Here is a 17,580-nt window from a genome sequence, read left to right as displayed (position 1 = left end):
AGCTGTAAGCCATAATCAGCAATATTAAAAGAATAAAAGGCTTGCAATATTTCAGTTGATTTGTAATGAATCCAGAATGCATGACATTTTTGTTTTTTTAATTGCATTACACAAAATAAAGAACTTTATCACAATATTCTAATTTTCTGAGACAGTCCTGTAGTATTTTGTCATGGATGGGGCTTCGGGAAACAGAGGTTTGATTAATTCCCAAATCCTGCCAGGCTGTTGCTCATGCAGCTCGTTCAAGAGTATCAAGCAGGTGCATGTTTGCTGGCGTAACATGGGAGTTACTCTGCAAGACACCGTGTTTGAAGTTGTTGTTGTGATATATCTGCTTCCAGGTGCAACTCTGAATCATGATTAATAGACTCAATGTAGTATATCCACAGTTGTGTATGTTGACTAAACACCAGTGTACAATACAGTAATGAACAGATCTCTCTTGTTGCAGCTTTTACAAATGCCACACTAGCCAGGTTATTAGGGAGCCCACAACAGCTTTAAAAGGAACAAGGAAATAAAACTCCATTAAAAACATAGTATGCAAATTTGGAAATGTATGCAAAGTTTAGATGCGTTTAAAGATGGCGTGTTCATGAGTTTGCTGAAAAACAACTGGTACTGAGAAAACCATCCTGTGCTCGAAAACTAGAATTTGTATATTTTGAGTTTATTATTGCATTTGTATAATTAATGTCCGAGGAGCCAGTAGCCCATTTAATAATCATGCAGTCGTTCAGAGAAAACTTAATTGAAGGTGTACATATTTAATTGCATTGCTTCGGCAAAAAAACATGGACATACCCAACCAAGACAGGACGAAGAGTGCAAGCTTAATAAGGCACTACTAGTCATTTTCAAAGTTACTGTGCATAACAACTTTGCAAAAGTGAGGGTAGATTTAAACAGCAGTGTGGGAGGTCCTCTGCAATCACTGTGTTTATACATAACTTTCATAATATTCTTACTCACGTTTTATGGCATAACGATTTTTAAATTAAACAACCCTTTTACCCAATTAGTTTTAAAGATTAATACATATAGAGCATCAAAAACCCTTTGGAAACCTGGGCAAGGTGTTTAGATGGTTCAGTGACCAAAATATACTTCACAAGGGCAGTTATTTTCCTCCCTACAGTCCGAGTGTAATTAAGTCTATTACCCCGCCCGACAAAGACAGAGCATGTGGTGAAGGACAACCTGAATGTAAGAACACTTCTCAAAGAGACAGAGACTGTGAGGTTATATTTTCTCTGAAGAGAATCTGTTTACGGTTTACACTATGCTGATTAAAAATACATGCAACTGCAACAATCCTTTGGTATGGCTCTATACATAGTACTCTCGGAGGGTGCTAGCAGATGAAGATGGGGTTTGACTGATGCTAACAAGCAAAAAGAGAATTTATTATTGACTGACATTTGGAAGAAATCTACAAATCACTGTCTAGGTTTGCTGCGTCCCTTAAATGACCTTCAACCTCCAAAAGAGAAACAGGATTTCCCAAAATGGCATAAAAATATCCATTTAGGGTTTATGTGTTGGTGCACTGAACATATATACTGTAACATCTCGATGTTAGTGAAACTCAAGCCCATTAGAAAAAAAAAAGGAAGCTTTTCTCTGTGTTGATTTACCTGAAATCCACTCAATGATCGCTAAAGGACACATATCCTGAGGGAATGAAAAGGATCCCTGGTGCACTATGCAGACTCCACAAGCAGTGATGTTGGCACAAAAAGACATTCTAACTCTGACATCTTGACCACAGAAGGTAACAAAGAACCATGATTTGCAGTCAAATTACACTTTGCATCACAATATCCACTTATACCGCAATGTTTCCTGAATGATCAAACTTGCATCTATAATGACAACAGCTCGAGCATCTGTAGTTCTCATCCTCTCTGTTGGAGATATATCTTACCGTAATAGCACAAAAGTAACACATCTACCTGCCACAATTGTGACGCTAATCTCGGTTTCTTTTATCAAGTCCTGTCGACAGGAGAACAGGCGCATTTGTAAGACTCTGCAGCGTTGCAAAATGACTTGAAGCCTTGTTTCGTTCTGTTCATGTCAGTTATAGCTTTTTCTGAGCAAAGCAACTGAGACAAAGAAATTTAACTGCAGGAGCGACGGTCTTATCACTTCTGTCTGGGAACCAATTTTCAACCAATGTGACTGAGGCTCTGTACACGAAAATACAAAAAATGTAGTATACAAAGAAAATACTGTGTTATAGAATTTGACAGATGACATTTACAATACAGAGGCTGTACTTTGAAAGAATATATTCTTGTCTATTTTTAGACATATACTCGCAGTACGACGCTGGGGACGAGCATTGCAGGTCGGTCGGTCCACCACTTCCAGACTGAAATATCTCCACAAATATTAGACTGTTATTCATGGTCCTCAGATGATGAATACTAATAACTCTGGTGGTCCCCTGACTTTTCATTTAATGTAGCACCATCATTGGGTCAAAATCTAAATGTGTCCAATAGTTTGGTTTATGACCAAATACCTGCAAAACTAGGAATTCCCATCAGCCTCAGCTGTACTTGTGTTATCAAGTCAAACTAAAACGATCAACATTATATCTAATAAACATCAGCATGTTAGCATTGACACTGTGAGCAAGTCATTTAGCTCAAGGGTTACATCCTCACATAGTCACTAGCACGACTTTAGTTACACATTTTGGGGCAATAGAGCATAAAACCAACTATTTAAGAAAACGCTTTGGTACTTGTCCAGAATGTTTTGAAGAGCTCCTTTCAACTCCTCCAGATAACTGTATGTGACGTTGATGTAGAGGTCTACAAAAGTCTCCTTCATAGCACATCATCTGCTCCTGATTTCTGGCTATGGCAAGCTAATTGCTCACTCAGCTGAGCAGACTTTCCCACTACACACGCAGCAAAACCGACTTTACACTTCATAATATCATTTCATACAGCACGACAACACGATATCTCAGCATAGCGGTGAATTACACATTTCAATGTGGCTGATTGGCACAGTCTGCACACCAGAGGTCATCCTCGGGGCAGCGTATTGCTGATGGTGACCCGGCTACTGTGTAGCTCAGCAATTTGCCGTGGAGTGTCATGCTTTCTGTGATTCGCTAATTGCCTCAATGAATTCTGCAACCATAGCACACAACTCATTAATGCTGACACAGACTTCTAATTAGTTAAGTGGGGGCATTCAGCCAGCCGTTAATTTGAATTCTTATTATTTCTGCTTTTTGAGCAACTACAATAACATTTCATTATCTGCTGTAAACACAACACCTACGTCAACAGCCTATTAGGAATACATGTTGTTTTTATTGACAGCTTTTGGCAATTTATCGTTAATTGAGAAATGTAGCGATAGCACAGATGAGAACATGGCAATCATCTGCCACAGAGACAGTGTGGATTTGAATTTCAATGAAGGAGAGGTGAAAGCAAAGAATCAGGACATGAAACGCAACAAAAAAAAAAACTTTATACCCAGGACATCAAAGATGTGATTATCTACCCAAGTTGGACATCAGCTCATCCTATACATACTATTTATCCTCATATCAGTAAGAGTGTCCTCATTAAAAAGCCCAACGACTGCTTGTCTCTTGATCTATTCTGAAGAACATCTGGGCATCATCAATTTATCATGACATGTATCCATTTTTCTTTTATCCCTTGGGGATCAATAACGTTAGCAATTGATAGAATGAACTCGGGTCCAGCAAGGATTCAATTCCCTCCTTTGTCCAAAACATTATTAACAAACTTTTATGTTCACAGAAAGGCAGAACATGTGCTCAGGAGAGGCAGGAACAAAATGAGGAACAGTGGGCAATAGGGCCGACAACATGGGAAAACATTTAATATCTGACCCATTATGATATGTTACAGTTGCATAAATGCAACAGGCCAATTCCTTCTATTGCAGCTGGGGCCAGTTCATAAAGTCCGATTGCTTAGATCACTTTGATCTATTGCATACAGTAAATTAGGCTTTTGCAGTTCTCTTCACTGGCACAAAATGGAGGACATTAGCACGTTGTGTCAAACGGACCAAATAAGAGGTAAGAATTTTGGATTCATCACCATTATACATCACAATAACGGGAAGGCTGTTATCTGAATTTGTAAAATGCAATTACCTTACAGTGGACAAATATGAGGAGTCAGCTGTAAGCTTGTAACCCAAGTGAGGCGGCGGAGGCACAGTGAACGAATGGAACAGCATCAGCTCTACAGCGTAGTTTAGGATTGTACATTTGAACAAATTGTGTGTCAGTTCCTTCCGTCTGACTGGTTTTATTTTAATGGTGACAGCCCTGGTGGATATCATGAGGAAATTCCTGCTGTATAGTAAGTCAGGAGGCAGACTCTAAAGCAGTTTGTTGGGTTAAAAGTTGAAACTACACAAGCAAAAACACCACAATTCCCAAATTGAGCAGCACATGATTTCAAGAAAGAATGGGATCTCTCACAAAAAAAACCTTACAGCATTTGCTTTAACCCAGTAATGTGCTAGAAGCATTGGAGCGCAGAGTCTTCAAATGCCCAAATTGTTCTCAGTGCCTTAACAAGGAAATACACTTAAGGCATTTCAGTGCATCTGCTCCAAACTTGATTGGATGAATGAGTCAGAACTTGTGCTTCTAATGTCCCGCCCGCAGTGTGCCACAGAAGCATTTCAAATTATGTGCGTCAAAAATGACATCCAGGGCATTTAGTCCTCAACACTTTAACATTACAGCAGCTTGAGGGGAAATACAAAGTGAAGAAGCTATTTTAGCTGATAAAGCCACACAAAAGATGTGCTGCATATTTGTGCGTCGCAATATTTCATGTGTAGCACACAATACTGTGTATTGATAGTGAGAATGTGCTCCACGACTCTATGGGTCACATGCCGGCATGAAGCATCTTAGAACACCAGAGAGATTGCACAGGGACCTTTCACACAATATTGCTGTTTGCTAGTGAAAGGGCTGCAACTAAGGCAATATATCAATATTATATCGCTGTCGTGATATGAGACTAGATATGGTCTTAGATTTTGGATATCGTAATTTGGCTTGAGTGCTTTTTCTTTTCCTGGTTTAAAGGCTGCATTACAGTGAAGTGATGTAATTTTCTGAACTCACTGTTCTATTGTTTGCCTTTACTCCCTTAGTCATTATTTTCACATTACTGGTGATTATTTATCAAAAATCTCATTGTGTAAATATTTTGTAAAAGCACCAATAATTAACCGTACAATATCAATATCAAGATATTTGATCATAAATATTGTGATATTTGATTTTCTCCATATCGACAAGCATAGCTGCAACTAAAGATGGTCTATTTTCATTCATTAACAAATTGATTATTTTTTTATTAATCGTTTAGTCTATCAAATGTCTCAAAAGGTGTGAATTACCACAATGCTTTTGGGATATTTTGGGAAGCTGGAAGCTTCTTCTTAAATTACTGAAACAAGTAATCGATTAGCACCGTGTTCTGTGATTGATTTCCCGTTGATCCTCAAATCAGAAAATGTGTTCAGCACTGGATTGCAACACACTGCACTCAATAAACAACACACGGCCCCTGTGTCATGTAACTGACCTTTTCTATTCTTTAAAACTAAACTGAACTGCAGTTTAAGCTGTAATAATGCAGCAAACATCAAGACATTTCAACCCTTACCAGATAAGCAACAACCAAGTGCTTTTTTTTAACTGTTCAAAATAAGGTTAATTCAATTAGTTTGAAATAGCACAAATGATCAATAACAACCAGCCATTGATTCTACCACTAACAGGAAAGACAGGCAGGCAGACTGCAGGCACTGGTTGAACACATGGGTATGAAGGCAGGCGAGCATGCAGGCAGGCAACGAATTGTGCCCTCCTCTGTTCTATAATAACTGGACAACCCGTCCATTTCATTGTTGCCTCTCCGCAGATCTCTGACAGGGAGAGGCATCATCCGATTCATTGGCAGAGATGTGTGGGAGAGAAAAAAAGAACCTGCCAACCTCCACATCCAGCTCGGGATAACAAGACAAAAAGTTACGCTCCAAAGATCTGTAGGAAAAGAGAGGAGGCCCGTGGTACTACTGGGCGCCATCTCTGCGTCTCTCTCTTCAACTTCTGCATCTAATTGTGAGGCTGAGCACACAGCTGTGACACTCCAGTTGGATACAGATTCTTTAATCTCTTCTTTTTTTTTATGACATCGCCATGTAATCTCTATCTAGCTACCCAGGGAGCAGCCAGAGAGGCAGGAAATGAAATCAATGCTGTGTCTCTGCACTGGGTGTTACTTCATTAGCATGGGCACTACAGATGTAGCAGTAAATCTGATTTATGAAAGGGCGACAACGTAAGCGCCACAGACAAACACAGGGATTCATAATAGCGAAGATGGGGGACATCCAATGTTTCACCGCAGCTTTACCGATGTTTGACAGAGGGCAAGCGTTCAGCATACTTTCCTTGCTGCCACAGTTTAGCATTTAGATGCAGTCATGAATTAGAGTCCGATTATAAAAGCTTGTAACTGATTTTCATTAGCTGAATGGTGTGACTAAAAGGGGAGCATTTAGAAAATCAATTCACTGTTCACAGAAAAGGCAGGTAAGTATGACCTTCAGTGAGAAACATGAAACACAAAAATCTATTATAATTTCAGTGCTTTAATTTCCCCTGCATGTATCATTTTCCTTTTCTGTACATGAAACATCGGTTTAATTACACTCCCTATAAATTGCAATGTGGATGTTGGTAACAATGCTTTACATCAGCCAGCACAGTTAAGTAAAGTGGGTTTAATTGGGTTAAGTGTTAATCTTTACGACATCCATCGTCACAATGTCATGCAGGTTTGACATTTTTCAATGTTGGGCTTTCAACGCACACCTCTCTTTCACACCCAAGGGCAGGGAAAGGTCCATTAACCTAATTACCTGCCAACAATATTTCAGTTATAGTATATATTATCCTAAAAATGTGAAATTAAATCTATACAGGCCCATCCCAAAAAATATTTTACCAAACTGTATTAAGTAAATGTGTGACGTGAGGTCACTTATATTGTTGTACTTCATCAAATTGAACTATTTCTAGTTCTGAGGAAAAGTTCTTAAATTGAACTCTTCTTTCATTAGTGAGCAATGGAACTTTGTGGGGTATACATCTGGGCACCAGCTGTTGCGGGACCATTAGGAGGTCAAAAGGTCTGGAACTTGGAGTGACGACATCTAATCCATTGGTAGCTATGGAGATGTTATGGAAAAGTAAACAAAAGTGGCTATACAGTTGGCTGCTCATAGGAGAACCATTGATAATCCCGCCCATCCCCATTTCAGAAAAAAACAGAGATTCCAAATGATTAGTTATGCACTCTCATGGGACCAAGAAGCTACGGAGGGGGATGTGTAATTCAATTAGTCCCCCGGTTCTGCACCGAAGGGAGGCAGACAGATCCATCTCACTGAGATATCCAGGATGTGCAGGCCTGGTGTATGCACAGAAGATATTGGCAGCACATCATTAGTGCTGCTGGTTTGAATTAACAAAAGTTTCACCCACTAAAAGACTGCTGGCAATAAATAAACCCAGAAATCTCTGCACAAGCAACAGCAAGCAGTTCCTCCTAAAATACCCTTCGCAATCCTTATCTACACAAAGAGCGGCTGGATGAGGAGGGCGTGCAGGCTGAAGCTAACTGAGTGCAGAGTGAGTCGCCCTACATGAGAAGCCAGCCACGTTCTAAGCAATGCTTCTGAGCTTGTGCCATGTGTCGAGGATGCTGTGTCCCGCTGAAGATGCATACAAGCTGCCCTTTCAGAGCACCGCCTCCTCCGCCGTCTCTTTGTCCCACCTCCCAGTGGGGAATTTAGAAAGCTTCACAGTGTCTCACTCCGTGAGATTCCTGTAATTCATGACAGCCTTTTTCCCAGGCAGAGAGAAATGAAATCAAACAGTAAATATGGGGCATGTTTCCCAGTATGAGCTCTTCACATAGACCGTTAATCACAAATAAATGCCAAAGATCCTGACAGTCATTAAATAACAGCATCAATAATCCCACTTGTGGCAGCACTACATTTCTTTTTGGATTATGAAAAGGGCAGAAAGCCTGGATATTGAATAAGACACAGCAAAAATCAGGGCAAATTAAGAATGACCAGAGCCACCAAGCTGCACATCAGCCACTTCATACTGTTTTCAAAGGGACGATGATCATTAGCACTAGAATGACCTTTGACCCGAGGCTGGCACACACACCTGGCTATGTTATATGACTCCATCACAGCCAGACTGGAGTGAGAGGATGTCATCCCGTGGGTATAGCATGTCCACTGCGGGTGGGCAGCTACCCTCTATTGGCTGCAGGTCCATCAATCTCCTGTCTAAGGAAACTGAAGACTCGACAGAGAGAGAAGCAAACAGCTGTCATATAGTGGACTGAACAGATGGTAGTGGTGGCAAGAAATTAACACCGTATCATTTCAAAATTATTCACAGCATCTCCATTTGGACAAGGAAAAGCTACATGTCTGCAACTTCAACACGTTTCTAATATTAGATGCACTTCTAACGCTGCGCTCTGTATTGTTGAAAGTTATTTTTTCATCACGTAGCCTATTCTTTTAGCCCCTAGCAATTTGTTCACATCTATCAGGAGAACATGTTTTGAAGTGTCCTTGATGAAAATGAATACTGCTTATTGTACGAGAGCCTTTTAGTAATGACAATAGCTCAGACAAGATCACTCTTATTTAGTGATATATGTCATGAATATTGCACATTACGTTTGTCATGCTTTAATTTATCGCTCATATTTCAGTCACAGATTGAACAGAAGACGGAAAGAGAGTCTGTATGTGCACTATGTGGGCAGGAGGAAATGCTCTGATCCATGTGTGCTAGACCTACAAGTCATCCTCAGATGCAATTAAATTAGGTGCTATCTGACTGCACAGTGTCCTCAGTATATCCAAATCAACAGCATCCGCCTCACCTATGCCAATTGCATTGACAGAAATACGACAAATGCTTCAGTATTTCACGGGGCTGTTAAAAAACTGCAGCTGCAGGCCAAACTGAAAATATTCCCTGAAGAAAACGGTCTAATTTGAAGAAATAGAGTGATTCAAGGTGCCATGAGATGCCCAGGTTATACTTGTTCTGCGTATACAAGTCTACATTTCATTATTAACTTTTTGAAGATGGATAAAATATCCCTTTTCCACTGTGAAGAGAATATTCCTTAGAGATTTGACATCAACTATATTGGTAGCACACAGGACTTTGTTGTCTGTCCATAAAGCAAAGCACATTGAGGGTTTGAAATCAAAGCTACTTCATTTGTCCAAGTAGCCACTGGTTTATTCAATTAATACTGCGCACAGTTGTTAGCAGCCCAGATATGTTGCTCTCACAAAATAAAAAAGGAGCTATTCTTCCAGCTTAGATGATGGGGAAGCCGTTTGTGAGAACATGCAAGCGCATGCAAAGACATGCAAAGAGCATGCATATAATGGTGGCCCTATTTAGGGCATTTTCAAGATGGCTCATCTTACATAAAACACTGTCCATTCATGCTGTGCTCTATTGAACAGGCAGGGCATCATCGGATCAATGACCACTCCCTTTGACGGCTCACTGACTTTAACAACATGATTCAGAGCTCTGGGTTAAATTGAACAATGCTCATAGAAATAACATGATTAGTCTATTATTCTGTGTTATGGTACTGAACATATTCACAAGCAGGTTGAACCAGTGTAACAACAGAATAGCCACAGGGAAGAAGCTAAAGAGCATAATAGAAGGGAAACAATCAAGTAGGTAATGTACACATGATATGATAGGCTATTAGTGACTCTGCCTTCAGCTTCTACAGCCTGGAGTCTCTTTCTTCCCTTTATTGTAAAGGCCACATGATGGAATGACGCCTATGTTATACTTGACATGAAGTGAATGAATGCTAGCTTCGCCCTTTTTTTTGTTCTGTAAATGCTACACTGATTTCTTTTCAATGTAATTACGCACAAAATCACACAACATTCAGGATGCGTTCCTGAGAAACAAAGGTTCAGTCCAGCTTCTCAGCATGTTAAACCAGCCCGTGACAGCATGTCAAACAATATCACTAACAGGCCAAGACGCATGAATACAGTGATTAACCACCCTGAGAGACGACAGAATATATTCAAATCTACTTTAGGAGGATGTTTGTATCTCCCTCACTTCAGTGGCTGCTGACACAGTTTCAGGAAATTGAACACAAACTCAGTCACTTTTGAAGTAAGTCAATATTTATATTCAGCTCTCAGAACAACAGCGTACCGACAAACAAGGTTACAGTGTGAAACATCAGGATTTTCCATAATTAATACCTGCCATGAATTAAAAAGTCCTCCTTTGCTAATGATTTTGTGCCATCAGGCCAGGTGACCTTATTCCCACAGCGACAATTTATGTCACACTCGACCCAGAGGATCAGCCAAACAACTACGGTTAAGTCAACACATTCATGAAGGTGCTGCATCTTAGTAGAGCTGAAGAGACCAAAATCAATCATTTTTGATACCTTACTTAAAGAGCTGTTGTTGGTGAATGTGAGTTCAATCTTCTCCTTGTCTTTTAGCCTTGTTCTGGTCTCCACCAACTATATAGTGTATACAAATATGGCTCATTAGTGGACAAATGCTCTGTTCTGTTCATAATCATTTCAGAAAATTGGCAAAAGTTCACCTCTTAGAAGCATTGGATTTTGAGAGTGGAAGGACGATAACACTGGAGAAGCAATTTCATAGATCACTCATTTGAATCAAGTGATCAATTTGTCAAACAAATTCCGTGACTACTGGTCGACTAGAGATTTCTTAACAGACCCAATAGAGGCCTACAGCTTTGTGCGACACAGTGAGGCATATCTGGGCTTTTCTAGTTCCAGGTTCTGTTTTCCCACAGCAAATGTGGTCCGAGCTCAAAATGGTGACTATGAGAAAAATAATTATGAAGAGTATACAAATCATGTCAACTTTATCATTCCATCTGCAAAAACGGAGCAAAGAATGTAATCCTAGCTATTGACTTCCACCGAGGGTAACCAGAGAGTCCCTCTGCCCTTAACACAAGGTCACTGCCCTGCTGATGAGCTGGATATACAAGGCTAAAGTAACACAATCACTTACACTGTGCAGCATCCAGCTGCTAAATGCACTTCCGCCAGGCCGAAGTGAAATGATTTCGACAAGAGTGTGTCAGAGAAGTTCACAGTTCTTCTTTGAGACTCAAGGTGCTGACACTACATAGCCCTGTGAAGAGAGAGAGAGAGAGAGAAAGACAGACAGACAAACAGAGAGAGAGTTCTCGCTCTGTCAGCAACCCTTGCAGCCTGCAGAGGATCAGAACAGAGGATAGCAGGAATTTCAGTGCTGCTCTTCAGACAGGAGAGTCTCTCTCCCCCCCCCCCCCCCGTCACAAAAACAGCCTGACAGCTTCTGAGCACACCCAGGACCTGACAGCCCTCAATTAGCCTTGATGTGTTGCTTACTGGCTTGTCAATTCTCCCGAAAACAAAAGATGAACGGTGCCATTCAACAGCAATATCATTTTGTTTACTTTATCTGTCGGTTATTCCATCTATCCTCTGTCCCAGTGCAGCCAGCCTTTGCTCCCTCCATCTGAACATCGTGTAAGCCTCTCAACCTCCCATTGAGGGAAAATTACAGAATGGGAATACTTCAAAAGCTGCCCTTTGATATTTTTATCAATAAGCGAAACAATTGTGTCATAGGTGTAAAACTAAATTGTCTCATCAAGTGATTATTGTCTGAACTGTGCTGTTGTGCAGGACCCCTACCATTCAGCTGTATTTGGCTGTGATGCATCATTGATGCAGATCGATGGCAAGTGCCTGGCTCACTAGGATCTCTGCCCCACTGTCATTGACCTCTAGCTCCTGTGGCGTTCCTGGGAGACCCCCTGCCAGTGAAAAACCCTCCCAGCATGCTGATGGAGGGGGTGAAACCATCAGAGCATTTAAGAGTGCGCCTCTAATGTGCTTTCTTTGTGATGCGGGCCACAACACACACTACTAGAAGCAGATCACAAATAATAACACGACAAATATATACCCAGAGCCATATATACTGTACAGTGTAGACAAGGTACTACACTTCATCTATGCATCATAACCAGCCAAAAGATACTGTGAATACACAAAAAAAAAGATTTGAATGTACACTCAACAGAGGATTATACATCTCAGCAAAGAGACAGGGAGATGCTCTGAGCACTAAAAATAAGATGGGCTGGGTACAATGAGGTGACACAAGCAGCCATATAGCTGAACAAAGACTAGCAGGTGCTCTATGGATTCTGTGAGCATCAAAGCCCAGAGCAGCATTTTGAACTTCAAGAACAGAAGGCAAAATATTGACTGAAACAGAATAATGTACACCAGCTCCTCAGACTCTAATGCGATACAATGCCAAATGGACTCTTAATTGTATTCACACAAACTTGTTACACAGAGAATCATGTCAAAAAAACAACAACAAAAAAGCATTAGTTCAGCCATCCTCCCCGTTCCAGAGGAGGCTGTAAATCCCATGATCTTTAGCACTGATAATCGGTTTGCATCAGGCAGAGTGGGTCATAATCATCCGAATGTTCCTCTGTAACACCAAAACTGAGACGTAACAAATTGAAGTAGTGTCAGTTGCACACTTACTCTGACACTTCACAAGAACAACTCAATGCTAATACAGTAATTTACACCAATTGCACAAAAGCAAATTATTTAAAATTTCAACAAAATTACTAAATCTTATGTCAGATGCTAGCTCACGACTCAAAACACACACACACACACACACACACACACACACACACACACACACACACACACACACACACACACACACACACACACACACACACACACACACGAGATTAAGTGCATATTTATCAAATTGACCACAATTGAAAAAAAATGTACCAACATTTACTAAAATGAATTTATAATAGCAGCCAGGCAGCCGAAGGTAAGTAGACAGCTTTTTAATTAAGCGGACAGCTGGTGCTCAGGGAACCCTCACATCGCACCTCTTTTCTTTTATACCACTAACCCAGATTGGGACCATGACGGGGAAGTCAGATCTGTCATCTGCTACTTCAAACTGGCATCTCATTTGACCTGCTTATGAGAAGTGCCAACGGCAGTGCCACTGCCTCCGACCTGAAGCACACCCACGCCGGCATCTACTGACCTACTTCTTGAGTCTGCTGCTTACGTATCTCAAGCCCAGCCAAGTCAGTTTCGACAACATGTACAGTACATACAATGGTAAGTACTGTATCGGCCACCACTGCCAGCTTCCACTTCACTCGTTTGATTTTCACAGTATGCTCATTTGTAGCAAATAATGTCATGTCCTGCATACATGATCGGCTGATCTGATCACAAGTGAAAAGAGGAATTCAATCAAGAAACCAAAAAAAAATCATATTACTGTAGATCATTTTAATAATTCTGCCAGTTAAAAACAGTAAAATAATACTATTACTAAAACTAAAATAAAGCTATTGCAGGATCAACAATTGAGTGAGCCGACTTATACGCATTGATATAATGGCCAACGATCATTAATCAAGAGTGCAGTCAACTCAATCTGATGTGAGATCAACCCAACTTCAAATCTGAAAGCACACTGGGAATGTGGTCAAGTGTTAATGAACACATATTGACTACCTGCCACAGTGATCTGTTGTGGAAAAATACAGGAAATTATGAAATCAGATTGATGTACTAGTGGAGGAGTGAGGATGGCTGCCAGCTTATACGTCTGCCTCTTGTTCTATAGAAACAGATCTGGAGGCGAGCCAGGCCCTAAAGAGGCTGTGATCACGGAGAGACAGCAGAGAGGAAATACATAGGAGAGATCTATTTCACCCGTGAACACCAAACACAAAGGCTGGGTCACAGCGACAGCATGGGGTGTGTTCTACTTTCCACCTCCTACACACTCATGCATTAAATATGGTTTAACGATCAAACTCTCCAATGAGTCTTAACCCCCCCCCCCCAGCTGAACATTTCCTGGGGTATTCCGACCAGGAATGTATTCTTGATGACGGAGCAACTGCAACAGCTGAGAGGAAAATCACTTTCTAATGAACGGCCCGGAAATACAGTTGAAGCTTTGTCTTTCACAATTGCTTGTTCTCAACACTTTGTGGATCAAAATACGTACTCGGGAATGCATGACCTTGTTATAGTTATTTATGGAATAGTTTAAGGATTGCATGTTTCTCCCTGGGTTGCACAACTCGAAAGAACGCTGAGTAACAGCACTTCCTGAGAGCATTTAAAGACCATGTTTGAGGCTTGTGATTCCCTGTAAATTAGGCGCAGAGTAAATGAGTGAACTAAAGTTGTTGTAGCAGAGATACCCTTAATAGCTTCCCATAATACGGAATCACTGTGGTAATGGCCTCTTCAATAGCTGGCAATGAGTGGGAAAAAGGCGCCGTTTAAATAGTGCTTAGTTTTAATTACCAATGCAAAGTAAAATTGCAGTATGCTGACGGTATCTATGAGTTTGCACTACTTTTTATGTTTAACATTTGAAAAGTTTTCAGATTTCTTTTGGCACAAGCTTACAAACACAGCTTTTATTACCTTGGGTCTTGTGAATAGTATCTAGTGTTGTGTTTGATGGAACAGCAAGCTTTTATCAGTTGCCGCTGGCAGATGCATGCTGCATGTGAACTTGTGACACTGGTGGTGCTGTGATCTAATTATATCTGTGTACTGTGTTGTGGAAACGTGTGCGGCACTCATTGCAGATTCTCAGATTGGGAAGGTCTCCGCTTCTGTATCAAACATGGACAAGCAAATTCTGTATATTGTGAGCCAACAGGTGCAGTGTTCCACTGCTGAGATTTACGTAGCTTCAATATTTCCACAAAATGATATATCTGAACGCACAACGCTATATACACACACAATGAGCAAATCTGTTTTGGCTAGTCTAAACATAAATACATTAATCCTATAGACAATCCAGCTCAGTTCGGTTATAAGGGAAAGGTATTTAGGACTCATAAAGCCTTCACAGCACTGTGTAATCTGGAGATTATTCCCTATTGACACATTTTCACAAGCTCCCAATCAACAAATCTTTTTTTCTAGACACTACAAGGGATGCACACGCGATGCTAACATGTACCTTCTAATATGAAAATATGACATACACTACTGACAAAAATAAAATATAACTTTGTAAAGGTGAAGGGCCTATATCGTCATCTTGATTCTTTATTCAGATTCAGACAACTCTATCACACAAAGGGCCATTCATTTGTAGCTACCCAGTCTACACGCACGATGAGTAGCAGTAAGTGAAATAAACCATTTTGCTATAGTTCATATAAACCAGATCTTTATCATTATATAGATTATTGATAAGGTACTGAAGATGTAAAACTGAACATTGTAGCATTAAGCTCAATTGCCAATATTTCTAATAATAGAAATATTTCATTTTAGTATTTCTATTAAGGTAAAGCAAATTGCTGAGACCTCTATTCTACCAGACATGAAGCAGACTTCAGCGACGAAGCAAAATTGGTGATGTCTGACACCATCAGCTGTCAACATCCAACCCATTTGGTTTTGGACCCTGCATGTTTTCAGAACGTCAAACCAGAATACAGCCCTCGAGCATTAAATTGATGCTTAACAAACAGAGATGACATGTGGAAATTATACAAATTCATCAGGCAACATGCCACAATGCTGAGGTCTACACACCATTCCCTACAATTTGGTTGTTGGGTGATTTTATCCCACACTGACTGGTGCCTTACAGTACCACCAGGGAGGACATTTTCAGTATGGCTACTCCCACATAGAATCAAGCCCCGAGCGCCCTCAGTGGTTCCTTACGCTATAAAATCATCAAGAATCACAGCTGTCTGCTAAAACAGCTCGACTCTTCAAGTTACATCACTCAGACATAACATGTCGCCCTTCAATATCAGTTTGAAACCCCCCTCACGGCACGAGTATCCTTGAATTGACCCTTATTGGTACAAGATGCCTCTCATAGAACATGCTCAGCTGCTCTATACGACAGAGGGGTGGGGTGGGTTGTTTTACTCCAACAGTTATGGTCATAGCAGCAAAAAAAGCTTCTTCAGTAATGAGATCGTTGAAAGAGGCTGACGTGTAATGTTTGGCGCAGCGAGTCAGCCCAACACCCACACATTTGTTCCACAAACTAAAGTATATACCAACCACGGAAAGATATGCACTGTAGAGGTGTGCAGTGTACAGTCACTTTTTTTGGGTTAACATGTAACGCCCTTTACCTGTGTGACAACACGTCACTGCTCATAAAATATCTCTACACAAGTGCAGCACACACACACACACACACACACACACACACACACGAACATCTGTATGAGGCAGCAGGGCGGCCTAGCGGTTAAGGAGTCGTGCCCTTCGATCAGGGGATGCACATCCTCCCTGCTGGGGTCTTGGGAGCTATAGTATAGCCAGATGAGCATGCACTCTGACCTCAGCAAGCAGGCGGGTGTCAGGTAAAAAGTAGGAATTTTCCCACAGGGATCCATGGAGTAGCAGATTCTTATCAATGGGGCAAATAATTTATGGGCTGGCAAGCTTTAGCAAGTAAACTGGACCAAGCTGACCATTACAGAGCGACCCCTGCCTGCTCTGCCCACAGTGCTGTCCGCCCACTGTAATTCATCAGTGGTTGCATCCGTGCATGCACACCACAGTCCCACATAGCTTTGATGTTAAGCCGATCCAGATAACATTCAGGTCAAGTCCAAGTTACTGTACACAGCACATTTCTTTGCAGAGCAGAAAGGATGCTGGAGCTGGGCAGCATGAGCTGCCTATTTAGCCTTCTGCAAGAACTAAAAATGTAACGTGCAGCAACAACGCTAAAACAAATAGGTCAATGATACATATCCGTCATATTACCTCTTATCTGTCAATGTCAAAAGCAGCCAGTCACACATTAGGCGGAGAAACAGATTTGACAGCCTTATAATAACACGTCAGATGGAGCAAATCGGCTGGTGTTAAATCCGAGGAGACGGCGAGGTGGAACACATCCCCACTAATCATGTGAAAAGGTCGTCTGCAGGCTGGTTAATATGAAATGTCTCCAGCGCTTCTGCTGAGCCAACATCGAGCGGTCCGCCTCCCCTGTAGTAAGCCCCGCTTGGGAGGAACAGCACCGTGAACAACAGCGCCCAGGTTTAAAAAACACACACACAAGACAATAACAAATCAATTAAAAACAAATGACAGCGAAGTCCTACCTGATGTCTGTCACTCGTTAATGCATGCGACCTGGTCTGGATGTGGGGCTAGGCGACACACACCGCAAGCGGGTCAGCTCAGCCTGCCTGCCTCCTCCACGGCGTCAAGCCCCTCCTCGTTTATCGTACAGTGGAGAGAGATGGCGAGGGGGGGGGGGGAGAAAAAAAGGAAAACGACCGCATATCTATCTGCCGAA

General features: G+C 41.3%; 1 protein-coding gene across 1 annotated transcript in view; it reads right to left on the bottom strand.

Moving 5' to 3' along the window:
- The window catches only part of tln2b (talin 2b), a 75,298-nt gene extending 57,853 nt beyond the window's left edge, over window positions 1-17,445 (bottom strand). The window contains exon 1 of the mRNA XM_079163049.1: window positions 17,384-17,445. The gene's annotated coding sequence lies outside the window, so the exon portion shown is untranslated. The remainder of the gene's footprint in view (window positions 1-17,383) is intronic.
- Window positions 17,446-17,580: the final 135 nt, after the last annotated feature.

This window comes from Pholis gunnellus (assembly GCF_910591455.1).
Source record: "Pholis gunnellus genome assembly, chromosome: 7".
Taxonomy (NCBI): Eukaryota; Metazoa; Chordata; class Actinopteri; order Perciformes; family Pholidae; genus Pholis; species Pholis gunnellus.
The sequence above is the reverse complement of the archived record's forward strand: the minus strand, read 5'-3'. Positions and strand labels throughout refer to the sequence as shown.